This window comes from Mus musculus, chromosome 17 (genome assembly GCF_000001635.26).
Source record: "Mus musculus strain C57BL/6J chromosome 17, GRCm38.p6 C57BL/6J".
NCBI classification, from domain to species: domain Eukaryota; kingdom Metazoa; phylum Chordata; class Mammalia; order Rodentia; family Muridae; genus Mus; species Mus musculus.
Genome location: NC_000083.6, coordinates 34531751 through 34558828, shown reverse-complemented (window position 1 = coordinate 34558828; position 27078 = coordinate 34531751). Strand labels below are relative to the sequence as shown.

The 27078-nt window shown below is 46.6% G+C and overlaps 1 long non-coding RNA gene and 1 pseudogene across 3 annotated transcripts; one reads left to right on the top strand and one right to left on the bottom strand.

Moving 5' to 3' along the window:
- Window positions 1–1515: 1515 nt before the first annotated feature.
- Gm31560 lies at window positions 1516–15099 on the bottom strand. Of its 3 annotated transcripts, XR_001782268.2 has the most exons (5): window positions 12813–15099; window positions 11130–11335; window positions 4691–4954; window positions 4299–4512; window positions 1516–1991 (listed from the first exon to the last, which is right to left on the bottom strand). It is a non-coding gene; the product is annotated as a predicted gene, 31560 (long non-coding RNA). The 3 variants fall into 3 exon arrangements; XR_003952414.1 differs by lacking the exon at window positions 4299–4512; XR_876768.1 differs by lacking the exons at window positions 1516–1991; window positions 11130–11335; window positions 12813–15099 and adding an exon at window positions 5217–5253 and having other exon boundaries at window positions 3879–4512.
- On the top strand, window positions 9531–26556 carry Btnl7-ps (butyrophilin-like 7, pseudogene; annotated as a pseudogene).

The window sequence follows — 27078 nt, the reverse complement described above, 5'->3', positions numbered from 1 at the left end:
AGCTATAGATGGTTATGAATCGCCATGTTGGGAATCGAACCTACATGCTCTGGAAGAGAAGCCAGCACTCTGAGCCATCTCTCCAGGCCCCTTTGATTTATTTTTGAGACAGGAGCTCATGTAGCCCAGGCTGGCCTCGAACTCATGGAGGAGCTTAGGATGATGCTGTATTTCAGATCCTTTTTTCTGCATCCCTGGTCCTGCTATCACCTAGTAACACCATTCCTGGTTTATGCAGTGCTAAGGTTTGAACCTAGGACTATGCGCTTGTGAGGCACAGTCTACCTCAGCCTTTGTTTCAGTGCTGGGAACAGAATTCAGGGCATTGCCCATAGTGAAGTGCTCTACCACTGAGTTGCACCTCCTCCTCAGTTTTCTTCAATTTAAATGGATTTAAGCAGAACCAGCTGGCTCGTGGCTGTTATACGGAACAGTCGAATGCCATCTCTTTCCTTGGGACAAATGTGGCTTGCGGTGTCCTGTCCTGGTACACATGGATTCTAAGTTATGCCTCTCTCTAGACTGCTGCCGGCTTGTGCATCAGAAGAGACTAGTTAAGGGGTGACGGGGTGAGGGACTCAGTGGTTAGAATATAACATCTGTAGACAATGATTTGGGTGAAATATACCTATTTTCTATGCTTCTACAATCTCAGTAGTCTAAACGTCTTGGGGGTAAAATGGACTGTGAGTGGAAAAGCGTAGGCATCACTGAGTTCCTCCCTCAGCCACGCCCGGTGGCTTCATCTCTGGGGGAATGATGTATTAGTGCAAAGGAACTCGGAGGTGGGGGACTGTTATGCAGGACCTTGTTCTACTAAGCCAGGAGTGAGAAACGCAGTCTGTGTAATGACTGGGATCGGCCCTTTTTATTAACAGAAGTGAGCCATATTCCCTACCTAAGTTCCTAGGTGACCTTTTCCCCACTCAGAGAGGGTTTTAAGCTGTCTCAGCGCAATTCCTTACAGGGGAATCACCCACACCTCATGTGAGGTGCCTGCTGCTCTGGCCTCATGGAGGCTGAGACATGGCCCCTAGGGGATGAGAGTTCTGGGGCTGACCTCACGGTGCTGGTCCCTCAGGACAGTGAGAACCGCAGAACTCTGCCTTCCCACCCCGGCCTCAATGGATCGCAGCAGCAGAAGGCCATGTCCCTCCGATGACCCAGATCCCTTTAAAGTGCAGACTTGGGAAGCTCAAAGCTGCCAGGATAATTTACTGCTCGCCCCAACCGGCACCTAACAGTCCTGACCTGCAAAGACAGGCTGTCCCTGTAACAGGCTGTCCCTGTAACCGCACATGTGTCAACTCAGAAACACCCCTCGAAGGCCCAAGATCCGTTCTTTTGACATGCAGTCATCCTGAAGGCAAGCCTCTGTGTCTCAGTCTCTGTGGGGGACGGGATGCTAAGGTCAGCTAGCACTGCCACAGTGGCCAGCCCTCTCTGCTTTCCCGAGCCACTGAAAGCTGGGTGACTTTCTTGTTCTAACCAAATACCCCAGCAAAGCAACCTGAGGAAGGAAGGAAAGCTTTATTTCAGCCCAAGGTCTGAGGGGATAAAGTCTGTTCCAGCGGAGAAGGAAGACATCAGGAACGTGATTGCTGGTCACATCCTGCTCACAGGCAGGAAGCAAAATGGATGCTCAAGCTCAGCTCACTTCCTCCTGATTTCTTCTGCTGGCTGCCCTGGCTCATGGGACAGGGTGACTGCTTTCAGGGTGGCTCTTCTCTACTCAGTTACGTATCCTCGGAAACACCCTAACGGGCTCTCACAGAGGTGTGTGTCTCCTGGGCGACTCACCATCCAGTCTAGTTGTCAGTGGAGACTGGTCATCGTACCCTGCTTGCTCCCTCTCCTCTGCATACAAAGGAACCAAGCTCTGCTTGTATTGCATGGCCAGCAGGTACAGAAGAGAATCAACTTCCATCACATCAGCTAAACTCCTACGGTGCTTATCTTCAATAGTATAGATGTCTTCCGGAAAGTCTGTCCTAGGAGGGAGAAGGGTGGTTCAGGGAAATGCCCTGTTCCTTAGGGCTGAGAACCAGGTGGGATGGAGTGTCCCTCAACCAGATGGTGCCCCTGCCCTGGTCAGTGAGCTAAGCCAGTACCTTTGAATGTCATGCCTTTTGGCTTCGGCACAGGAGGCAGGGCCAGCCTGGGTCAGGGAGTCTGTGTTGGGTGAAGGAAGGATTGGGAGAGATGAATGAGCTCGTCCCTAAGGGTCCCTGGGTCCTTTGAGTATCAGTTATGTCCTGGGAGACCCATGGCTGGGAGGCTTTTGGGGTTATCTCGTTCTCAGGAAGATTTGTCACACCCTAAGAATAGACTTGAACCGTCTTTGTTGGGCAGACGAGGTCATGGACCGCTTGCGAAACCCTGTTTTAAATCTAGCAGCAATCACGTAAATAGGCAAAAGTTGAAGATACTGCAGATGAGTTTTTTATTCTTTATGGATGGAAAGTAATTTCACTGGCACCTAATATGAGGAAGGAATTAAAAGAAAATCACACATGCGTAAGTCTAAATGTTCGTAAGCATATATGAGTTTCCTCAGCATGACTGACAGGAAGAAATAAAATAAGCAACAAAACAAAACAGACCTCAAAACCATTTGGCCCTCAGTAAATGTCTTCAAGTTCCATCCCAGGGACCCAAAGGGCTTGCGTATCTGCACAGCTTGTCTGGCTTTCGACCACTCTGTTGAGTTTTCCCCAAACACTTGCTGAGTGTAGGGGGCTGTGGAACCAGAGTGCTCTCCCTGCCTCTGGAGGAAGCAAGGTCTTGCAGCTGACTACCTGACTGAGCTGTCCTGTCTCCTCACAGTTTGCTCTCTTTGGCATGTTTGGTTGACATCAATCTCTGGTCTTTCTCAATGGTGGTGATGGTGAGGTGGGTGAGTCTCCATGGTCTCTCATGGCCTTGGGTCAGCTTGCTCTCTTAAGTCCTCAGAGTCTAGCTTGGTGCAGTAAGAGAGTCTGTCTGCTATAAAGGATCTCTGATCACCAGGGTTCTGCCATTCAACTTTCCACAATCATGATGGACAGTTAGGACAGACAAATAGACTTCTCCTTGGACCCATGACCTGGTCACATTGCCATTCTTTCCACAGAGAGCTCATGACCTCTGGGAACTGTCACATTCTGGCCACAAGGGGGCAGCAGAGGGCGAGGAAGCCCAGTCAAGACTTCTGAGGGCATACGTATAAATATATTGCATAATGATACATAATAAAAACGAACCCATATGTATTAATTTTACCTATGTGTATGTGTGTGCATCTTCATGAGTGTGTGTCACATGTGTACAGTTTCCAGCCGAGGCCCCGGAGGGAGTTGGAGGCACTGAAGCTGGAGTTACAGGTGGTTGAAAGCACCTGACAAGGGTGCTGGGATCCTCTGAAAGAGCGTGCCTGATGGCTGAGCCATCTCTCCAGCACCTCACCTAGCACCTAGCACTACCCTTGGGGTAGCCTCTTGCTGGGTCCTGCCAGGCTCTGGTCCCCCTCTGAGATGTGCTGTTCTTCCAACTCCTTTTAAACACTCCTTAAGACTATGATGTTTGGGACTGGTGAGATGGCTCAGCGGTTAAGATTGCCAACTGCTCTTCCAAAGGTCCTGAGTTCAAATCCCAGCAACCACATGGTGGCTCACAACCATCTGTAACGAAATCTGATGCTCTCTTCTGGAGTGTCTGAAGACAGCTACAGTACTTACATATAATAAATAAATATTAAAAATATTAAAAAAGGAATATGATGTTTGAAACTCACGTTCAAAAATATGTACCACAATACAGAGATTATACAAAACAAATGCAGACATGACATCAAAGGAAAGCTCTTGAGTTAAAGTTCAAATCTGAGCCAGTGTCCCCTCCTCCCCTCAGATCCTTGGAGCACTTCCCACATTGATGACCCGCTCTGGCGGTCCTCTGTTGAGCTCACCTGGCTGTAGGTGGAAGACCTAACTCCTGTCAGAGCTTGTCTCTGTGATCCTGTAGCCCTGGATATATACACTGCTAAGCCTCCATCTTACACCAAAGCCCCCCACAGGAACAAAAGAGAAGGTTTCAGAACAGTGACTGTGAGCATGTGCCTGGGTATTTGCCTGTGGCCATTCCTTCACGGAGGCTCTGTGGTAGGAGAGGTCAAGGCCAGCATGCCAGGACTGTTAGAATCTCCCTCCCTGGGCTGCACAAGGCCTTGGCTTCATTGTAAATGAGGATGACCTGGACCCAGCTCCTCATCCTCCTGTCTCTACCTCCTGAGTCCTGGGGATGATAGCTCTATACCACACCTGGTGTTTGCTCTGTTCTTCAGCTAGTAGCCATTCCAGCACTTGACAGCTGTGAGACACCCAGCTTCCAGTGGGAGAGATTGGCAGCAGCACCAGGGAGCACAGTGGCGTTCGCGCCCCAAGGTGGTCTCTGGGTGTTTGTGTCCTCAGCTCCAATCACAGTTAGTACCACACTGCCACACGCCTCGGGCCTGCAGTGCCAGGAGCCTTGACTCTTGAAGAAAGATTGATTTTATTTTCAAATTATGTATATATGGTTGTGCCTAGGTGTGGATCTTTGCAAGTGTGAGTGTAGGTTAATAGGGGGCTAAGTGGGCATCAGTGCCCTGCGGCTGTACTTATGATTGGCTCCAGGGCTTCAGGTGCTCTGAAAGAGCAATGGTCCTCCTTACCTCTGAGCGGTCTCTCCAGCCCCAGGAGCCTTGGCTCTTGAGGCTTGGTGGTTTTCAGAGCTCAAACTGGAGTGGGCAGTTTGTCATTGTTGGATCTTCAAGGCAGTCTGTCTGTCTTCAGCCCCGGCTTCCTGTCCACTCCTTCTGTCCCTCTCCTTCAGCATCTGTGCTCCCTGTGGTTTCTGCCTTGGCTCCTCTCTGGGGCTCCTTAGTTGTCCCCTTGTTACTCCTGCTGCGGTGGCTGTGTGTAGACACCAGGGTTCTCTAAAGGAACAGCATTTATAGGAAGAGACAGACAGAGAGAGAGAGAGAGAGAGAGAGAGAGAGAGAGAGAGAGAGAGAGGACAAAGGGGATTTATTAGAATGACTTCCAGGCTGTGGTCCAGCGAATCCAACGATGGCTGCCTGTGACTCGAAAGCCCACAAATCCCATAGTTGTTCAATCCACAAGGCTGAATGTTTCTCAGATGGTCTTTAGTCCATGTTGGAATCCCAAAGAAGTAGGCTCTGATGCCAGTGGACTTACTAGAAAGGCGAGAGCAGGCAGGCAGAGACCAACGCTTCCTTCTTCCATGTCTTTATGTAGGTTTCCAGCAGAAGGTGTGGACCAGATTAGAAGTGGTTTTTTTCATCTGAAATTGTCTGGATTAGAGATGTGTCTTCCTACCTCAAAACTCAAGTGACAGCTCATGTTGTCACAGATGCAGAACCAGTGCATCCATTGCTGGTGGGAGTGCAAACATGTACAGTCACTTTGGAAACTTTGGCAGTTTCTCTGAAAATTGGAAATAGATGTATCTCACCAAAGAATGGATGAGGAAAATGTGGTACATTTCCACAATGGAGTATCACTCAGCTATTAAAAACAATGCCATCTGGAGGGCAGGGCGGGGGGAGGGTATAGGGGAGTTTGGGGATAGCATTTGAAATGTAAGCGAAGAAAATATCTAATAATAATAATAATAAAAAACAATGACATTGCCGGGCAGTGGTGGCACACACCCTTAATCTCAGCACTTGGGAGGCAGAGGCAAGCGGATTTCTGAGTTCGAGGCCAGCCTGGTCTACAGAGTGAGTTCCAGGACAGCCAGGGCTATACAGAGAAACCTTGTCTCGAAAAACCAACAAAACAAAACAAAACAAAACAAAGAAACAAACAAAAACAATGCCATGATGGAATTTGCAGATATATGGATGGGACTAAAAGGGAGCATTCTGAGTGAGGTAACCCAGACCCAGAAAGACAAACATGGTATGCGCTCACGTTAGCCAGTAAGTAAAGGATGACTATGCTACAGTCCACAGATCCAGAGAGGCTAAGTAACAAGGAGGGCTCAAGTGAGGGCCATAGGAATCTCACTGAGAAGGGGAAACAGAATATACAAGGTGGGTGGGTGTGGGTGGGATGGGGACGTGGGGACTGTATAGGGGTGGGGTGGGTGGGAATGAGAATATAAAGGATCAGGTTGTGAGAGATTGGAGGAAGACAGCACTGAGAGAGACAACTGGAATGAAGTTGGGGGACACCAACATCTCTGTGATAAGCTAGATACCAGAGGCACTGGAAACTACCAAGAATTTCTTATGGTGACATAGCCAAGACTCCTAGCAATGGGGGTTATCAAACCTGAAACAGCCACCTCCTATAACCAGGTAAGACTTGCAAAAGAAGGAATTAAGACACCAATCCAGCCACAAAACCTTAGACCCACAATTTGTCCTGCCTAACAAGATGTGCAGGGGTAAAGATGGAACAGAATTGGAGAGATGAGCCAACCAACGACTGGCACAGCTTGCGATCCAAGTCATTAGAGGAGCCCACCCTTCTATTATTGATGGCAGTATTAATGATACTCTGCTATACTTGTGGACAGGAGCCTAGCATAACCTTCATCAGAGCGGTTTCACCCAGCAAGTGCTGGAAACAGATGCAGAGACCCACAGCTCAGTATTAGGCTGAGCTTTGAGAATCCTGCAGATGATTGAGAAGAAGGATTGTAGGAGCCAGAAGGGACAAGGACACCACAAGAAAACCTTCAGAATCAACTAACATGGGCCCATAGCGGCTCACAGAGACTGAACCGCCAACCACTGAACACGCACAGGATTGACCCTCTGCAATATTTAACAGTTGTGTAGCTTGGTCTTCTTGTGGGACTCCTAACAGCAGCTAAAGGGGCATGTCTCTGACTCTGTTGCCTGCTTCTGGGACCCTACCTCCTACTGGTCTGCCTGTTCTAGCCTCAGTAGGAAAAGGCTAGAACACTAAGTAGCCCTCAACCTGGTATTCCAAGGTCTGTTGATACCCATGGGAGGCCTCCACTTCCCTGAAGAGAAAGGAACAAGGATTTCCTTGGCGACGGATTGTAGGTGAGGTGTGAAGGACTATGGGGAGAGGAGGGAGGGTAAACTGTGGCTAGGATGTAAACTAACTAACTAACTAACTAACTAATAACTAAATACAGGAATTAAAAAAAGTGGATCTCAGCTGGGCAGTGGTGGGTTTTGCTTTAAATCCCTAAAGACATGTGGATCTTTAAGTCTGAGGCCATCCTAGTCTACACAGTGAGTTTCAGTACAGCTGGGTCTACTCAGAGAAACCCTGTCTATAAAAAAAAAAAAAGTAGATCTTTCTAATTCAAATTCAAGTTAAGCAAAACTGCTTCTTGGGCGTGCCCTCCATTGTCTTGGTTTACTTAATTCCATATGTTGTCAAATTGACTACTGAGAATGCCACCCTAGTGTCCCTGCCTACCCAGTGATGCCTGTTTGCCAGAGCTTCCCAGTACCATGTTCATTGTTTGCTCTTCATGCTACAGATGATAGTGATCAAATCTGCCAGAAAAGAGCACTTGAGAGAAGCCTTTTACTGATACCAATGGAAAAAATTATTAATGGGCCTGGGGAGAGGGCTTAGTGGATAAGAGTGCTTGCTGCTCTTGCAGAGGACCTGGGTTCAGTTCTCAGCACCCACGTAACTGTGCACAAATACCCGTAGTTCCACTTCACCTGCTCCTAACACCCCCCACTGACTCTGTGAGCACCAGGCACACATGAGATGCACATAAGGACATTCAGACCAAACATGCTTCCACACTGAACAAGAGTGAATCTCTGCAGAGGATCCTTCATCTGTTATTGGGTGTATAGGGTGGGCACATGTGTGAGTACAGTCAAGTGGGAACCAGTGTGCCCTGCCTTGGCTCACACGTGGAGTTTACAGGATGGTGGTCAGGTCTGTTCTCACCCTCATGTGGGTCCACGATCAAACTCAGGTTGTCAGGCTGGTTGGCTAATGTTTTTTATCTACGTAATCATGATGTCACCTCTTGTTTTGCTGCTGATCTTTCCCTCCCTCCTTCCTTCCCTTCCTTCTTTCCTTCTTTCCTTCCTTCCTTTTCTTATTTCTTTCCCCTTTTTCTTTTTGAGTGAGGAGCCCACTACAGAGTGGCCTAGAACTGGATGTGTAGACCAGGTTGGACTAAAACAGACAGAGATCCCTGTGCTCCACTATTGCTGGTATTAAAGACGTGTGTCATGTCCTAGTGTTAGAGACAGGGTTCACATAGCGCAGGCTGACCTTGAACTCACTATGTAGGATGGCCTTGAGTTCCTGATCGTCCTGCCTCTACCTTCTGAGAAGTTATGGGTACGGGAAGGTTTAGCACTGTTAGGGTTAGAGTTAGCGTTAGGGTTAAGGTGAGGGTTATGGTTAGTTTTGGGGTTATGGTGATGGTTAGTGTTAGGGTTGTTAGGGTTTGAGTTGGGGTATAGTTCGTAGGGTTCGGGTTATGGTTAGGATTAGAGTTGTTAGGGTTTGGGTTATGGTTAGGGTTAGTATACACAGTCAGATCATGTCTGGCTTCCTTAGTAGCACCTATTGTCAATACTGTGACTGTGACTTTTATGCCCCATGAGAAGACACAATGCACACCCCATCCAGGTTTCCTCAGCGTCTTCTAAGGCTCTCTGACCTGCTCCTGGTCATTGTCTTCACCTGTCATCCACTTTGGGAGCCATAGGCTGGTGACTCAGGAGGAGACAAGGTTTGTTATCATTCAGGCACCTGGAGTTCAAGGTCCCTTGCAGGTTCCTGCTGAGTCTGTGATCTCGGGTGCTGGGGTTGGGCTGTGCTGTACATGGGGCAGGAATTGTAGTAGAAACTACATGTTTCAGGAAGACATACCTTCCCCTCATCTTAGTAGTTACTGGAGCTAGACCTAGGCTCATGACACCATCTCTGTTTGGAGATGTGACAGGAGTTGATATAACTCTGTTGTGTGCAGACATGAGCTGCTCCTGATGCTTAAAATGGATTCAATAAAGTTGTGTTGTCTTTTTTGTGTCATCTTTTTTTTTTAAGATTTATTTATTTATTTATCTAATTTAATGTATGTGCACTGTCGCTGTCTTCAGACACCCTAGAAGAGGGCATCAGATTTCGTTACGGATGGTTGTGAGCCACCATGTGGTTGCTGGGATTTGAACTCAGAACCTTCGGGAGAGTAGTCGGGTGCTCTTACCCACTGAGCCATCTCTCCAGCCCCTTGTGTCATCTTTTAATATTTCATAATGTGTAGGTCTGAGAAGTCCCTCCATTGGACAGGGTGTCTAGTGGTGGGAGTAGGGGTGTGGTTGGGGGGGTGAGGGCACCTCTTCCTGACAGAAAGTCACATTCAGAAGGAACATACGCCCAGGTCACATTACTGTAGCTTTCAGTTTCAGAGGTTCAAACTCTAATTGCTCTGTTGGCTCAAAGGGCACTGCTTGAATAGGCACTGACCCTAGCCCAGCCACTGCCACTGCCACCCTGGTCATCATCACTGTAGTCTTCGTTGTCGTCTCTGGAGAGGATGTGACAAATTGTAGCACTGCTTGTCTGCTATTCTGGAAAATGATCCTGGAGGTGAGGAAAATGGATGCTGGCATTGGGGTGAGCCCAGCTTAGAGCTTGGAGAGGGGATGAGGTGTGAGAGGAGAATTTGGGGTCTGCTGGGTCCCCTTGGCCCTGAGCTGTTCCTGATTAAGTCACAGCCTTCCAAAGCCGGGGCAAAGAGAAGCAGGTAGGTGGGCATTGAAGATAGCTGGGGTCTGCAGAAGGAGCAGAGAGATTATGCTGAGTGAGTTTCAGCAGGTCACCTCCCTGGTGTCTGAGCCTGGAGGCAGCTCAGAGCTCCCCTAATTTCGTTGTTCTCAAGCCTTTAGGCTTCTTCCTCACCGTCTCTCCTGCCAAACAGCAGGTGGTTTGGGAAGAAAAGAGTTTTCTCCTGTTCTTTCCAACCCCGTGTATACTCAGCTTAGTATACAGAGACTAAGATGATAAACTTGTGCTGTGAGTTGTGTATGTTGGGCACCCACCAAGAGTAAAGTCATGTCAGCAGCCATGGCATGGGCTGGCCTGGGGTTAGGAGGGCCCTGAAGACGCCTGGAAGGGGCTGGTCACAGTTGTGGAGCTATGTAATACAGGAGGCAAGCTATTCCTGAGGGAGTGCCTAGACATAGGCTCCATGTCATGGGGTCACAGGCAGTTTGTGCATAACGGGGAGTTGGAGTCATGGTGTCTACACTGGGTTCTCCTCAAGGCTCTGAGAAAGGAAGGGCCTAAACACCCATGGAAGGAGTTACAGAGACAAAGTTTGGAGCTGTGGTGAAAGGATGGACCATCTAGAGACTGCCATATCCAGGGATCCATCCCATAATCAGCTTCCAAACGCTGACACCATTGCATACACTAGCAAGATTTTGCTGAAAGGACCCAGATAGAGCTTTCTCTTGTGAGACTATGCCGGGGCCTAGCAAACACAGAAGTGGATGCTCACAGTCAGCTATTGGGTGGATCACAGGGCCCCCAATGGAGGAGCTAGAGAAAGTACCCAAGGAGCTAAAGGGATCTGAAATCCTATAGGTGGAACAACAATATGAACTAACCAGTACCCCAGAGCTCTTGACTCTAGCTGCATATGTATCAAACAATGGCCTACTCGGCCATCAGTGGAAAGAAAGGCCCATTGGTCGTGCAAACTTTATATGCCTCAGTACAGAGGAATGACAGGGCCAAGAAGTGGGAGTGAGTGCATGGGGGAGTGGGTAGGGGAGCATGTGGGGGACTTTTGGGATAGCATTGGAAATGTAAATGAAATAAATACCCAATTAAAAAAAAAGGAAGGGCCTATAATTCTGGGTAGAGCTTGGCTGCCCCTGAGCTGGGGCTGAGGTGGGAAGGAAAGGAATAGCTTCCTCTAAGTGACTTGTGTGTCCCCAGCTGCCCAGTCTGCTCACGGTTGAGAGGAGACCAGGCCGGGCTGTTTGTCAGTGTTGGGTTGTGTGGAGCCTTCACCCAGTGAGCATGGATGTGTTTTGGTCCTGTGGGCTGATTTCTACCCTGAACAATGCTGGCTCTGATGAGGGGTCCAAGATCAGGGTGGATCTGGCCTCTTACCTCCTGCCTTAAGGTGTTGATCCGCCTCTTCTGTTTTTTTTTCTTCAGCTCTGCTGGGCATGGAAAATCACCGAAAGCCCTCTCTGCTCTTCCATGTCCCCTGTCTGTTTGTCCTTACACAGCTGCTAGGCTGGGTGACCTCAAGTGAGTCTGTCCTGGTCTGTCTTCCCATGTCTCCCTGCAGTGGGTTTGAGCTGCCAGGTTCTCTGTAGGTCAGATGTGCAAGACACCCACATAAATCTGGTATCCAGAATTTTTTCCAGCTTTCCATTTACAGTGAGTTAGTAATGAAAATCTAGGTGGGCATGTGTGCATCAGCCTTTGAGAGGCTGCCACTTGAATATCGTGAGTCCTTGGCCAGCCTGAGCTCCATAGCTAGACCCTACTTAGGGAGCATAGCTGGGATAGCCTGGGACAAACAGTGTGCCTGGGGTGTGAGGAGATGCAGAGGCCAGTGCTGGCTGCAGCAGAATGACTCAGGGAGAGAGAGGCAGGAGCTGTACTGGGGAGAACTGAGTTGGGAGCAGCCCTGGGGGCCTGGTGATCCCTGGTGGGAAAAGATGAGTCAGGACTGAGCCTTGAGCAGAGCACGGACAGGTTTGACTATATGTTAAGGTCACAGAGGTGGGGTTGGGTGACAGCAGACAGGTGTCCTGGTCTGTCCCTTGGCAGCAGTGTGCTAGACACAAATGGAGCAGTACAGAGTGACAAGGAGCTCTTGGGGCCATAGTGCCTGTGTCAAAGTCCTCCAGTTTAGAGGGCCAAGGGTTCCCAGAGTGAGGCAGACAATCTTCCTTGTTTATCATGAAGTGATCAGGGCTCTTTGAATGCAGTTGGCTTTTTCAGAGAAATGTCCTTTGGCTGTGTATACTTTATTTCATGTGTATGGGCATTTTCCCTAATGTATGTCTGTGTAACTCCTGTATGTCTCATGTCCACAGGGCCACCATGTAGGTGCTGGCTATTGAATCTGCTCAACTATGTCTCCAGGCTCTGGTTCTATGTTTTAAAATTCATAGATTGTTGTGTGGATGAAGTTGTGGGCTGAAGTAATGAATTTAATATCTGTAGTTGGGTAGTTTTCTGGGCTCAGTAATAAAGGAATTCTACCCTAGCGTGTGACACAGGAAGACCTGAGAGTCTCAGGACATGAGCCTCTGCAGGTGTCGCGTCCCACTCGACCAGCAACAGGTTCTTCTTTAAGCAGTTTACTCAGGCAGCTACTTACTTCAAATCCCCCAGCCTCTCTAGTTACAAGTGTTTTTCTCTCCAGCCACAACCACGCCTCCACCAATCACCACAGGTCACATCACCTCACCAGGCAGGCTTGCTCAGCCAATCAGGGATTAAGGGTGGGCCATCCACCAAACATGGGCTTGTTTACTACCTGGAACAGACTTCCATCTGGCTGGCCTGTTTACAGCCTGGAATGGCTTCCTACAATTCCCCCTTTTATATTTTTTTCTTTTTGAACAAGCTCCGTGGGTGAAGATAGAGGTCTGATCCCCAGTGTGCAGAAATAGGGGCCATGTACAGGATTGACTCTTAGGCTCACAGGTTTTTACCCAGAGCAACCCTGACCTGCTCCCGTGCCGTTTTTCCTGGGTGAAGGACACTAGGACACTCAACCCTCATGCAATCAGACATACCTCCCAGAGATAGTCAAACAGCTTCCAGACTAACCTCTGTGCAGTGCTTAGCCGTACAACCCTATGGAGCGATGGCTTCATTGTTCACTCTTCATGGTAGCAAGCCAAATCTGAGGTGACTCCCTGCTTTCACTGTGGCAAAAGCTTGCACCACCATGGCGGCAGTGTGGACCTGGGCATTCCGCAACCGACACATACACCATACACACAACATGCATGCCAAAACAAGGGCCATAGCAAAGGCACCTATCCCAGTCCATTCTTTGCCGATGCCAAGCCAGGATCCACTCAGGTAGAATTCACGGTGACCATTGCCGAGCGAAGCTCATTCATTTTGCCATCAAATTTGCAGTCCTCTTTAAACACCAACAGTATTCCCCATCTGGGTTCCGCACCCATCAGGGGCAGACACGTGCTCATCACCAGCAAGATCAGCTTCTTCATTTTGACAGCGTCGCACTAGCCTCTCTGGAACCCACACTGGCTCTTCGAGATTCTGTGGAAACATGCAAACAGACCCTCTCCCCCAGGCTAACACAGGATCCGGACCATTCCATGATCCTGTAAGCACATCCTTCCATTTAGCATACCCCACTTTACTGGAGCTGGTATTAGCATATCGTTCAGCAGCAGAGTGACCTTCCTTATCCAATTGCAAAAAATTTCTTATCTTTGTGGTGTGGCCATAGCCTATTCCCCCTTTTTGTTTTATTAGTAATTCTTTTAAGGTTCTATGTGCTCGTTCAATGATTCCCTGGCCTTGAGGATTATATGGTAGGCTGTGTTTTATCAAATGGGCCCTCATTAATACAGGCTAAAATAGCCCACTCATCAATATTTGTTGTTAGGACCTTTTGCTGATACCTATCATAGGGGATTACAATAGAGCTGGGTTTTATACCAAAATATTGTAAACAATGCTGAATTCCCAACAAGGCTAAAGAAGCCACTGTTGTAGGGTAATGATCTAATGTCCTCCCAGCAGATATTTTGGAATGGATCCATAACAATGGACCTTCTTGCCACAATAGTCCTGTGGGTTGCAACTCAGTAGGTAATATTATCAAAATGATGGGTAACCCTTCTCTACAACGCTGAAACTGGGCTTTAATCAATTCTTCTTCCACTAGGGTAAGGGCCTTTCTAGCCTCAGGTGTTAATTCCCTTTCGGAACTTAACTCTGAGTCTCCTTCTAAAATTTGAAACAAAGTATGCAAGGAATCAACCCTCAATTGTATCTTTTGAGGCCAAAGGACCGTAGGGGCAATCCTTGCTCCTAAACAAGAGTCTATTTTCTCTTGTTGCACTTTCTCTGGTGCAATATGCAAACCCCATTGCCTCAAACTCTCCACCATCTTTCCATAGGCTTCCTGCAAATACTTTTCATCCTTTGCTGCAAGTAGGATGTAATGAACACAGTGAAGTTTGGGATATTCTTTCCTAATTGGTTCCAATGCTTTTCCTACATAAAGCTGGCACATGGTAGGACTCTGAGCCCTTCCTTGAGGCAACACCACCCACTCAAATCTTTGATCAAGCTCTTCATGATCACAGGAGGGCAAAGTAAAAGCAAATCTAACACTATCTTTCAAATTCAAGGGAATGGAAAAGAAACCATCTTTAATATCAATTACTATTAGAGGCCACTTTTCTGGCAGGGCATATAAGAGAGACAAACCCCTCTGAATGGAGTCCATCACCTGCAACTGTGCATTAATAGCTTGCAGATCCTGTAATAACCTCCATTTGCCTGATTTCTTTCTGATAACAAAATTTTGGGTATTCCACGGAGATACAGAAGTTTGACTATGACCCAAAAAATATTCTTTTGCGCCCTTCGCTCTTAGCAGCTCATTGAGCGCTGAAAAAAATTGGGTGTGACTGTGACGACCCCATACCTAGTCTTTCATGCTCCACACAGTCGCCACAGCAACAAAAATGGCTCAGAAAAATTACTCCAATGGCTAGAAAAAGAAAATAACCCATAGACTGTCCCTATTACCCTCTTACTTTCACTTTCTCTCTTACTTTCACTTTCTTGTCTCCAGAGCCAGAGAGCCTTATTGTCTCTTTACCGAGAACCTTACTGTCTCTTTACCGAGAACCTTTTTGTCTCTAATCCCAGTCCCGGGATACTGAGTTACTTACCGTACTCATCCTGTCGACAGACCCTGACTGCAGAAAGTTCTGAACCTCTTCGGTGGGGGATTCGGGTCCCGGATTTCTTCGGCACCATTTGTTGCGTCCCACTCGACCAGCAAGAAAGACGTAACCACTGGTTCTTCTTTAAGCAGTTTACTCAGGCAGCTACTTACTTCAAATCCCCCAGCCTCTCTAGTTACAAGTGTTTTTCTCTCCAGCCACAACCACGCCTCCACCAATCACCACAGGTCACATCACCTCACCAGGCAGGCTTGCTCAGCCAATCAGGGATTAAGGGCGGGCCATCCACCAAACATGGGCTTGTTTACTACCTGGAACAGACTTCCATCTGGCTGGCCTGTTTACAGCCTGGAATGGCTTCCTACATGCAGGGATCTTTAGAAATGCATAATTTTGAGCCCACCACCAACCTTCTGAAGGTGAGCATTGGGTGAGATCCAGGTACCTACCTGTAAGTTCCCTGACTAGATCCATGCAAGTTGGAGAAGGAATACACTTGGGATTTTTTTCAATGGAATGGTCTAGGGACAAGGACATGGGTAGAAGAGAGAGAGTTTCCACAGTCATTTATGGGCTATACTGGTATGGGTCTGAAGATGTCTTGTATACTATTTGTGTACCTTATTTTGGGTTAATTGCTGTGAAGGTACAGCATGACCAAGGCAAGTCTTGTAATTGAAAATATTGAATTGGGGCTGGCTTAGGGTTTCAGAGGTTTAGTGTGTTATCACCATGGCAGGAAGCTTGGCAGGGAGCAGGCAGACATGGTGCTGGACGAACTGAGAGTTCTACTTCTTGATGGAGGGCATCAGCAGAGATTTTCTGTCATGCTGGTTATAGCTTGAGATGGGAGACTCTGTCTTCACAGTGGCACACTTCTATAGCACCACTTCCAATAGCCAAGCTTTCAAATCCATGAATCTAGGAGGGCCATAATTCTTCAAACCACTACTTGTGGGTGCCTTATTCACAATGCCTGGGCAACCCCATCTAGGCCTTACTTGTGATTACAGGGATATCCCACCTCAGATCTGCATTGACCTGTGTCTCTCCAGCCTCTCACTGCTACATCTGTATCCACAGAGGAGTTCCGGGTCTTTGGTACCTCAGACCCCATTGTGGCTGCACCAGGTAGGGAAGCCATCCTTCCCTGCTCCGTGATTCCAGTCATGAATGTGGAGAACATGGAGGAGCTGAGGTGGTACCGCAACAGATTCTCAGCAGCAGTACTTGTCTATCGGGACCAAGAAGAGCAGAAAAGAGAGCAGATGACTGAGTATTCATGGCGCACCTCGCTGGTGAAGGACCAGTTCCATCAAGGCACTGCTGCTGTGAGGATCCAAAATATTCAGGCATCAGATAGTGGGATATACATCTGCCACTTCAAAATGGGACAATTCCATGAAGAGGCCATCTTGGAACTGAAGGTGGCAGGTTGGTTAACTGATCCCTGTTCTAAAAACCTGGGTGCCCTGTTTGTGGGAGGAATCTGAGGGTTCACGTCATTCAGCCCCTTATTTTCTTTTATGTTTTGAGAGAAGTTCTCGTGTATGTCAGACTGTCCTTGAGCTTGCTGTGCAGTGCTGGACTCACCTGGGTGCTCTTGTCTCTCATTTTTATCTCTACGTATTTCCAGTTTCCCATTTTGAGATGAGCAATAGGTAGTACATTCCTCCATAGATTAATTCAACCCAAATTCTATAGGTGGATACCCTAAAATGTGCTGTGTCTAGTTCTGTGGGTTAGGGATCCTGTGGGTGTTATGGAAATACCAGCAGTTGGAATGTATCATTTAGAGGGGTCAGCAGGAAAGTCACTGAGTGTTAATGAGCAGACAGTGAGAAATGGTGGTCAATGCTAAAGGTAAGTGATGGAGGGGAGGAAGGAAGGATGCTCAAGGTCAAGGAAGGATGCTGAGAGGAGAGCTGGGTGTGGGCCTGCCAGGAGGGTCACAGGTATGTGGATAATGGACAGATGGAGTGCTGGTTCCCATCTCAAGGCTCCAGTGTTCAATTTTCTTCAGTTTCCTCAGGATCTTGTGGTTGACACAGGAGTGGTCTGTTCCCACAGTGTGCTCTCCTATCTTTCCTGTCAGGCAATAGGGGCTCAACCTAGTCCCAATGCAGGAATGCCTTTCCCCTTCAATTCCCATCTGTCCTGTGAAGGGTTCCCATGAGTCACAGCTGTCCTGGGGTCTCTCAACCTAAAGTGGCTTCTAGGGTGTTCACATCTGTTCTCCTGCAGCAATGGGCTCTGTCCCTGAAGTGCACATCAAAGGTCCAGAAGATGGTGGAGTGTGTGTTGTGTGCATGACCTCAGGGTGGTACCCGGAACCTCAGGTGCATTGGAGAGACTCCAGAGGAGAGAAATTCACAGCATCCTTGGAGATCCACGGTGAAGATGCTCAAGGACTGTTCAGAACAGAGACCTCACTGGTGGTGAGAGACAGCTCTGTGAGGAATGTGATTTGTTCCACTTTCAATTCTATCCTGGGTCAGGAGAAAGCCATGGCCATGTTCATCCCTGGTGAGAGCTGTCCCTCACTCTTTCAAAGCCTGGGTTGTGATGATCTTACTGGAGTGTGGTGGTCTGTCTCTTCTCAGGTTCACCCATTACTGTCTCTCTGTCTGGGCCACAGAGCCCTTCTTCCCCCAGGTCTCTCCCTGGAAGCCAGCTTTTCTTGTGACCCTGACTGTGATGGGACTACTAGTCTTAGGGACAAGCTATCTTCTCGGAACAGAACGTTTTACGAGGCTGAACATGCAGGAGATAATAGGGGATCTTCAGCGTGAGAAGGATGAGTTACAGAAGACAAAGGAGGATGCTCTGAAAACTATTAGTAAGTCACCATAGCAGTGAAGGACAGGTTCAGAGTCCCCAGGAGGGCCCAGTGTTTTGATCAGAGTAGGTGGAATACAAATTCCAGAGAGGATGCCTGGACTCCTTTGGGTCAGGTGGCCTGTAGTTCAGAGAATCAGGAACCCAAACTGTGTTTCCTTTCTTCCTCTCAAGTGTACAGACTCCCTCTCCTCCCTGTTTTTCAGATGCACTCATGGTGGAGCTTGGTGAGTCCTGCTTTTCCTCCTGAGCCCTTTGGTCCCCTCAGGAGCCCAGTGGCTCTCTTGACTCCTGTGTGTTGCTTTTCAGCTCGAAGGAAATCAGCTTACAGGGCAGGTGAGTGACTGCCCCAGTGTTCCATGGTTCTACATGCAGTCTCTCCTTGATTCTAGGCAGAGTGGGTACTCTTCTGGGGTCAGAAGTGGAATTTTCTGGAAGATGGAAGCCTGGTGTTTAGGCTCCTTCTGATCTCTGCCCAGAGCTGGAAAATGTGTGACTCTTGGGTTTGTCCTGTTTCCTATGTCATAATCTAACCACTTCCTGATACTTTTATTGCTCCCTCAGGGTCCAGTAGCTCTAGACTTCTGTCTGCATCTGGGATCAGACTGCAGTGTTAACATTTCTGTAAAGAAAGTGTTCTAATTAGGTTTCTATTGCTGTAAGAAACTAGTGTAATCTGGGGAGGGAAAGGTCATTTGTTGTACATATTTTCTTTTTCTTTCTTTCTTTTTTTTTAATGCTGCATTTCTTGGTTTTATTTGAAACAGTGCATATTTTAAGCATTTTATGGAAGGATTTTACACTTGTCATTTACACAAATTACAAGGTTCGGCTTAAAGTCTTTTAAAAAATTCTAAAAATCCAGCCCATGTGCAGCACAAGAATATGCAAAACTACTTTACAGTATACACACTTTTTATCAAAGGAGATACAAAATTCTGGCTTGTAGTTTTAGACAAATACAAGAAGCTTCAAACTAGACACAAAGGGTTAACATTAATTCTCAATTTTAAGTCTGCACTTTTGTGTTGTATTTCTCTGAGATGTAAATACCAAATTCCTAAGAGATTTTAACATTTTCTTTTTCAAAGAAAACCTGACACATTTCCAGTAAACAAGTCCCTCTCAATTTGCTTAATCCCCAACCAGTTTACTCTTGGTGCCAGAGACCAGGCACTCAGGAGGAACAGACCCTGACAGTAACTGTTTCAATGCAAAACTCCAAAGAGCTGTAACAGATGTGAACGCTTCTGCTGTATTCTGACGAGTGCCCTTAACATTTAGGAACCTTCTTCCTTACACTGTGTGACTAACTGCTCAACATAGAGTTCACTGGGTTCCAGCAAAGAAGTTTTGGTAGTGACAAACTGGTGGCCCTAAGTCAAACTTGTAAATAGAATATAGCACTGACTGAATGAGGGACCTGGCTGACGGTACGCATAGATGCTCTGTCAGCAGATTGGAGGCAACAGGAAGAGCAGGGCTTTTACGCCCTTTCAAGAAATATTGTTTCTATCATTGGTATTCACTGTTCTCTAGCCATCTTCTGACACCTAAACATGTACATGTAAAATACTTAAAAGAAGCCCACCTTTCACCCAGAATCAATTTATAGCCAACTCTCACTTATCTATGAGAACCTAATTGACATACTATCAAAGAATTTCATTCTGGAGAGTTTTGATACTTCAGTGATTTTACACATCCCAGCAAGACCAAGTCATAATGCAAACAGAGCAGCTCGTCCCACTAGGATTTTGGGTACAAGCCAAGCAGAAACAGTGGAGACAGGCAAAACACCTGAGGAGGATAAGAGAAAATTAATTTCAAACGTCTCCTCATTCTTGCACATGTCCATAGTCCTACAAACTGAGCACCTGAGGCACAGTCACTATTTTACATAGATAAGGGAGAGTTGGCTGTAGTCATGTCCTTCTGTGACTTTAGCCCTTTCACATAAAAATTCCTAAGAAAGCAAAGCATGATAAAAAGATAAGACTTACATAAGACATCTAAAAGCATTTATTTTATGCAAAAAATTAAATAAGATTATGTGCACAGAAATACTGTACACATTATCTATGCTGAACAATGAATGCCAAGGAATACAATATTGTAACAGTTGTCTGTAAAATAAAAATAAAAACTGAGCCCCAATTATCAGACAAAAATAAAAGGCCTATTTCCCAACAGCACGGTGCCAGACGTCGAGAGCCTATCTCTGTCCCTCACAAAGCTGCCAGTGTCCATCTACTGATAGTTCCAAAAAAAAAAAACCAAAACAAAACAAACCCTAAAAACAAAACCAACCTTTTTTTACATTAATAATAAAAATCTGGTGACAAATATAAAACCAAATCCTGGACAGTCTTTACTCCCTGAAAACCCAATTATTCCATCATAATCACAGGAGTAAAAACCATTCTAAACTGATATGCCTTATGAAACAATATGTACATTTATTGCAAATTATATTAAGCTAAAATGGGAGAAATCATAATATGAAGTGTTTACTACTTGGAGATCAATAATTTTAATTATTTTCTCATTCTGATAAAAATCAGAAAGCAACATTTATAAAATTGCCACATTACTTTTCATAGCAGGGAACAGAAATCTGTACATCTCATTTTTTGCAGAAAAGTAGACAGGCAGAAAGAATAATACATAAGTTTCCAAAAGGAAAACAAGAAATATGTCATCTGCTCTCTCGCTTGTAAAGCCTCAGTTCAGTAGACACCTGCTCGCCTGTGTGGCACGGGGTTCTGGGCTCTAGGATGGACCAGTTCTCAGCATCAGTGAATGGACGCCCTGTTGTACATATTTTCAAATTACAATTTGTTAATGGGGAAAACCAGGGCTGCTTCCTTGTTTGCTCCCAATGGCTTTCTCAACTTTCCTGCTGCCTGACTCCAGGACCACCTGTGTAGGGGTGGCACCGCCCACAGTGGGCAGGCCCCTTCTACATTAATCATCAAGAAAACCCTGCTGCCTTGCCTACAGCCAGTCTATTGGAGCCATTTTCTCAGTTGAAGCTCCCTCCTGTCAGTTGACTTTAGCTTTTGAAAATTGACAACACCTAACCAGCAAAAGAGGTCACAGATGCAGGAGTATGACTTGCACCCATTCCTCAGTCATCTTCCAGGGGTCTGTTCCCTTAGCGCCTGAAGGTGTTGATCAAGGTGATGGGTAGAGACTTGGGTTGCTTCCCTCAAAGGGAAGGAGATGGGAATGTTCGTGCTCCTGGTATAGGTGTACCTGGCTTTGGAGTTGTTTCAGTTGAGGTACACTGGGTGCTTTTCTCACGAATTCACTTCATATCCACACTTATTATACACATTCTACAGCACACCTCCAAATACACTTTCTAAGAAAAGAGCTGATGCTTTGTTTATTATCAGTGAAGCTGAATAATTATAGAATTGTAGTGTGATTACTACTCCTATTATTATTTTCCTTTTTGAAGTAGATGCAGCTATTATTCAGCCAAAGCCACACAGAAGGGCTGGAGAGTTGACTAAGTGGTTAAGAGCACTGTGTGCATATCCAGAGGGCCTGGGTTGAAGTCCCAGCAACCACATGGTGGCTCACAGCCATCTGTAATGGGATCTGATGCCCTCTTCTGGTTTGCAGGTGTACATACAAATAAAGCACTCATACATGTAAAATAAACAGATTTTAAAAAACGATTTCAAAAAAGCCATACAGATCAGGGGGTAGTGGGGGAACTTACCCTACAATGCCATCTATTTCATCTGCAGTTCTGGGAATTTCCCATAATACTCGGGTGCTTCTGAATCTTTCAGGGGCCCATTCCTTTCGATCCTCTTTCCTCCTAGGCAAAGCCTCACTTTTAGAATGGATGGAGGAAGGTCAGCTTTGAGTGGGGCTATTCTGACTGGGTTCTCACCAGAGTGTTTTCATTTTCAGCTTGGAGGAAGGCCCAGCTGTATGCAGGTATGTGACTCCTATAGACTGCCCCCTTCTGGGTAGAGCATTGTCTCAGCTGGAGTTTTGCCTGCTGGGATGAAACCCAAGCTCCAAGCATTTCCTCAAAAAGGAAAGTGTTTACTTGGCTCACACTCCCAGTCCCTGTTCACAGCAAGTCAGGGCAGGAACTCAAGCAGGCAGGAACCTGGAGGCAGGAGTTGCAGCAAAGGCCGTGGAGGATGCTGCTTGGCAGATTTCTTCCAGTGGCTTCCGGATTGCTTCCTGTGGCTTGCTCAGTTTCTTTTCTCCTACATCCTACAACCACTTGCCAAGGGATGACAGTCCCCACATGGCCTGGGTCCTCCCACATCAATCACCAGTCAAGAAAATGTCCCACAGACTTGCCTACAGGCCGGTGCTATGGAAACATTTTCCCTATTCAGGTTCCTTGTTCCCAGATGACCCTGTCTTGTGTCAAGATGACATAAAAGCCAGCAGGAAGTAGTTGTCACCCTTTTGAGCTGTCAGAAACTGTGACTACCCAATGGAGACCTGCACAGGACAGGGCCCATAAGGAGATAAGAGCCACAAAGGATTCCTTCCCTCTTCCCAAGATTCTTTCTTTGCCTCTCTGTCTCTGTCTGTCTGTCTGTCTCCTTGTATCTTTGTGTGTATGTTGGCATGAGTGTAGACATCAGAGGGCAGCCTGTAGAAGTCATGCTTAGTCTTGCTCAGCACAAGCACCATTACTTGTCATGTCCTCTCAGTCACCCTCTCTGTGATTTATACACTGTTAATGGCGGCTTGAGGAAGGTCTTCTGATCATGTCCTTCCCCAAGGAATTCTGCAGACATTTAATGGCTATTGGTGACAGAGATTTTTTCCCTTAATTGTTGTGGTTGCTCACACATAGCTGGCATTTTTGTGAGGAACTCTAATTGAGCTGATCGTTTGTTTCCACAAACTGTACTGGGGTGGAGTCTTCCCTTTGGTCTGCCCTTGGCATGCTATCTGTGTGACTAGACATTTGTTCCTCTCCCCAGCAGGAATGTGCACAACCGTGGTTGTTGTGTTTCCTCTGACTTCTCTTTCTTCAGCTTCTGTCATCCTCTTCTCTCTCAGTTTCTATTCCTGCTATGCCCCAGGATGCGCTAAAAATTCTGTTGTCCTTGTCACTGCAGGAGCCTCCATAGAAGACTGCAGTGATTCCTCTTCAGACTCACAGAATACATTCTGGGTTTGTCTATTGCCAGAGTCAGCACGGCCCAGTCTGCAGTCTAGATCAGTGGACAGCTTTTAAGTGCAGGGTTAGTGGGGAGTTCAGCTGCTAGCAGAGATTGTGGCGGAGGCCCATGACGTCCTTATGAATCAGAAGTGCTGCTTTCAGAAGATTCCAGAAGTCAGCCTAGGAGGTTTGGGAGTCAGGTCTCCCTAAGACTGTCTTTGTCTCTGTGTGCTCCTTAAAGTTGGGGTTCCTGTGCTTTTTGTCTCAGTTATGAGTTCCTTTTCTGTATTGTCCTCTGGTCTATTGGTGTTCTCTGTCTCTGTCTGTCTGTCTGTCTGTCTGTCTTTCTCTCTCTCACACACGCTATTTCTCTCTTTCTCCACCTACTCCTCCTTTTCCCTCTCCTTTATCTCCAACACTCTCACCTTTTTCTCTGTCTTGTCTCACTGTCGGTGTCTCTGTCTGTGTCTCTGTCACACACACACACACACACACACACACACATGCACAAACACATACCCACACCCTCTGTCTCCTTGTCTGTGCTTGGCATTTGGTCCCTGTTTATTCTTTCTTCTGAGACCACAGGTACTCAGGGATTGGGCATTTAGACCATATGTTCTGATTCTGGGGACCAGTGCCTCCAGGATGTTTAGGGTCTTGCTGAGGCACGAGTGATCAACTTAAAATCACATTCAACTTCCTGTGATGGTTGTATTAGGGGAACCCACATGCAAGTTAGAGTTGTTCATAGGCATTATCTCCCTTTTAAAAAAGATCTACCTACCTGCCTATCTATCATCTTTCTTTCTTTCTTTCTTTCTTTCTTTCTTTCTTTCTTTCTTTCCATCCATCTGTTTATTTATACTGTGAATGAGTGTTTTTCATGAATGTGTGTCTGTGTGCCATCTGTATGCCTAGTGCCCTTGGAGTCCAGGTGAGTGTGGAACTCCTGGAACTGCAGTTAACAGATGGTCGTGAGCATCCATGAGAGTGCTGGGACCTGAAGCCATGTCTTCTGCAAGAGCACAAACTGACCTTGGACTTTAGTTTGCTTGTTCTTCTGTAAGATCAAACACTGGGCCTTGCCGTCCCTGTACCTGTGTAGAGCACCATGCACACTGCTGCTTTCTCAGACAGGGTCTTCCCATGTGGCTCAGGCTGCATTCTAATTACTCACTTAGCTTAGGCTGCTCTCAAACTCACCGGCCTCCTGCTTCATCTCCATCCCTCCCTCCCATTCTTGGAAAAGTTCTGATTCAAGCTTCCAGGATGCTTGTGTCTGGGACCTGACAAGGCGCAGGGAGAGGATGCTTCTCTGCCTTTACTAGGGATGGGTGTTAGGCCTCACTCTTCAAGTCCTATTGGAGGTCTATAGCAGATGTGTATGGGTGTGTGTGTGTGTGTGTGTGTTTATGTGTATCTGTCTCCCTGTGTGTGTGCATTTTAGGTCTCTTTCTTTGATTATGTATTTATGTATGTATGCATGTATGTGAATATGTGTGTTTTTATGTGTATCTCTCTCCATGTGTGTGTATGTGCATTTTAGGTCTCTGTTTTCTGTGTATGTATGCATGAATATGTGTGTTTTTATTTATATCTCTCATTTCTTCTGTGTGTGTCTATGTGTGTGTTTTATGCCTTTTTGTATGTCTGCCTCTGTTTATGTGTGTATTTAGTTGTGTGTGTAGGTGTGTTGTTATGTGTATCACATCTCTCTTTCTCTGTGTATGTGTGTGTGTTTATGTGTATATCTCTCCCCTTCTGTGTGTGTGACAAGCATATTGTCCCCACAACACCCCACTACTCCCACTTCAGAACCCCAGAAAGTCCGTGTTTCTGAAGACATTTTCTGACTACCAGATCGGTATAGTCTCTGAAATCCCTCACATGATCTGTATTTCTCTTGTAGATTGGCGCAAGGAACACTTCCAGGCCTGTGAGTGACTCTGTGTTCCTTAGGGACACTCCTCCTGTGCTTGCCATGGCTCTGGTCTCTCCTCTTCTCTGTGGTGACTCAGATGTTAATGGCTTTAGTGGTGTGGATGGCAGAGGTGACAGTTACTAAGCTGGTCTCCTTCTCAAGTACCTTGTTATCTTGTCACCTCTAGGTTGGGTTTTCTTCCCTCCCTCTACTTGCAAGATCTGGGTTTGAGTCACAAGGCTCTTATGTGAGGAACTTAAACCCCTAGAAGAATCTAAGAGGTTTTGAGATGGATGTGGAGGCAGCTGTAGCCTTTTCTGGGTACTTGACAGGATGTCTTGTGATTGGTAACTCTCTCTACAGGGACTTTCACTCTGGATCCAGCCTCTGCCCACCCCAACCTTGACATCTCCCAGGATTGGCTGAGTGTGACCCTGAAGGATTCCACTATATGGTTTGAGGACCGCTCCAGTGTGTTAGGCATCAGAGGCATCTCTTCTGGAAGACATTACTGGGAGGTGAAGCTAACAGACATAGAATGCAGCAAATGGATTTTGGGGATCTGTAGGGAAGGTGTGGACAAGAAAGACTTCTATTTTGAGACTCCAGATAAGGGGTTTTGGACTGTGGGGCAGTCTAGTAGGGGATATTGGGCCTATATTGACTCTGGGAGGGCTTCATTATGGGTCAGGCAAGCTCCGAAGAGTGTGGGGGTGTTTGTGGACTACACTGAAGGTGACATCTCCTTCTATAACATGAGTGACATGTCCCACATGTTCTCCTTCCATGAGGCTTCCTTCTCTGGGACTCTTTTTCCATACTTCAGGCTTAGGACTGGAGACGTTTCAATGATTTTCAACTCCATGGCATGTGCATTTGAGGGGAAGGAGGGAGAAGAGGGAAGGAGAGGAAAGAAAAGAAGTAGGAAGGGGAGGAAGGAGAAGAAGGAGAAGAAGGAGTCTCTGAGTCCTGCAGGGGAGGGCCTGGTTCCAGGCTCTTGTGTTGTGGACTCTCTCCCAGGGGAAGACTCTCCATTCCTCCACATGCCAGGAACTCTCTGTTCCCATAGTGTGGACCACTGCCTAAGTCGCTAGTGTGGCTCCTTGTGGGAATGTAGAAGTCACAGTCCAAAGCCCGCATGGGTCCTGGAAGGGCCTGGAGCCTTGACCCATTGCTCTTCAGTCTGACTCTGAGGCTGAGGCTAAGGCTAAGGCTGTAGTGGCAGCGAGGTCATGCTTTGTGTCAGGTGGTGTAAAACAGGCTGCTTTGCCATTTTCCTCTTGGTGTTAAATAGCATTTTATTAGGTTTTTTTGGTGCCATTTGGCATGAAACAGACCAAAGGCTGAGTGGACATTGTTTAATTTGTTCATCTGGCCATGGGCACCTAGGGTCTATCCTATGTCTTGGCTGTTGTAATCAGTGTTGTAGTGAGTATGGGGGAAGAGATATCTGACACATGATTTCCTGTCTTCTACATTTGTTCCTGGTGATGAGATTGCAGGATTCTAGATAGTTCCTCGAAGTGGACCTTCTCAGTGGACAATGGCCTCTCCCTCCACCCATCTCCATGAACCTGCTTTATCATCATATCAGATCTGTCTTTGATTCTTTCATAAATTCTTTCATTTTTGTATTTGAATCTCTCTCTCTTACAGAATTATACATATAACTACAAAAATTAAATCATATTTTATAAAGGTTGGCCTCATATTGTTTAGTTGTCTATTATTTACCGATCATCCATCTATCTATCTATCTATCTATCTATCTATCTATCTATCTATCTATCTTTTAAAAAGAAGATCTGACATAACCCAGTCTGGCTTTGAATTCTCTTTGTAGATAAGTGTCATGGCTTGAATGAAAACATCCCTCATACATAGAAGTGTTTGGATTGTTGGTCTCCAGTTGGCTGTAGTGTTGGGGTAGGTTTGGGACACGTGTCCTTAATGAAGTGTGTCACTGGGGTGGGCTTTGAAGCTTCAAACCAGGGCATCACTCTCAGTCTGCCCTCTGCTTCCTGCTGCTCCATGCCCTGTGCTTCAGCTCTTTCATTCTGGAGTCCTGGGTGCAATCCTCAGTCTGTAAAACAAAACAAGAACAGCCAAAATAGACAGCTCTATCAAGTTAAATAATTTTCTATTAATATATTCAGAATGTATCAATAATTTTTTCTCCCAGTGAGAATTAAAAAACCAACTATGATTCAAATTGGATTA